The 840-nt window shown below is 48.3% G+C and overlaps 1 non-coding gene across 1 annotated transcript; it reads left to right on the top strand.

Moving 5' to 3' along the window:
• Positions 1–683: 683 nt before the first annotated feature.
• On the top strand, positions 684–756 carry trnav-cac. The gene has a single exon. It is a non-coding gene; the product is annotated as a tRNA-Val (tRNA).
• Positions 757–840: the final 84 nt, after the last annotated feature.

The raw sequence follows: 840 nt of genomic DNA, 5'->3' as shown, positions 1-840 counted from the left end.
AGGTCCCAGGTGTGCTGCTGATCAGGAGCTATTGGCTGCAGCTGTGATGTTCTCCCTGCCAATCAGCCTGCTGGGAGGCTCTATAGGGAGGTGGGCTTCTCCTGCTCACTTGCTCGTGTGTTTCCAGAGAGTCGACACCTTCAGTCGGCTTTCTGTGCTTTTGCTTTTTGACTGGTGTCAAAGAATGTTCACAGTTGCATGGGTGAAAGTGAAATTGCACTTGTGGTATTAAGCTGTACAAGTCGTATAGGTATATAGGTATAGTCTGCTCTGACCCTTTTTGTAAAGTGACGTTGTGTTGATTGACCAGTCCAGTTTATTGTTCAGGTGAACACCCAGGTACTTGTAAGAGTCCACTATCTCAATGTCCATTCCCTGGATGTTCACCGGTGTCAGAGGGGAGCGTCTGCACCTGCGGAAATCCACCACCAACTCTTTGGTTTTCCCCGCACTGATGTGGAGGCGGTTCCGCTGGCACCAGAATGGGAAAAGTTAGTAAAGTTAGTGATCACTATATCCGGCTCCTGCACGAAAGGTCCTCGGTTTCGAAACCGGGCGGAAACCTATGACACGTTTTGGAACAACTTGTTGTTTAAACTGTACAACGTGACCATAGGTCGCTTTCAGCACTTATTGACCAAGCATGGGAGACTAATATCTGATTGTGGCTTGACACAGCATGTGTTTCCGTAGTGTAGTGGTTATCACGTTCGCCTCACACGCGAAAGGTCCCCGGTTCAAAACTGGGCGGAAACAATAAGAGATTTTCATTATCGTGTCTCAAACATCACACGTCTGTGTGGTCTGATGTCCTGACACAGAACGACTAACTGCTGCTGG

The sequence above is a fragment of the Plectropomus leopardus genome, unplaced genomic scaffold (assembly GCF_008729295.1).
Source record: "Plectropomus leopardus isolate mb unplaced genomic scaffold, YSFRI_Pleo_2.0 unplaced_scaffold57950, whole genome shotgun sequence".
NCBI classification, from domain to species: domain Eukaryota; kingdom Metazoa; phylum Chordata; class Actinopteri; order Perciformes; family Serranidae; genus Plectropomus; species Plectropomus leopardus.
This window is presented reverse-complemented; position numbering and strand designations above follow the sequence as displayed.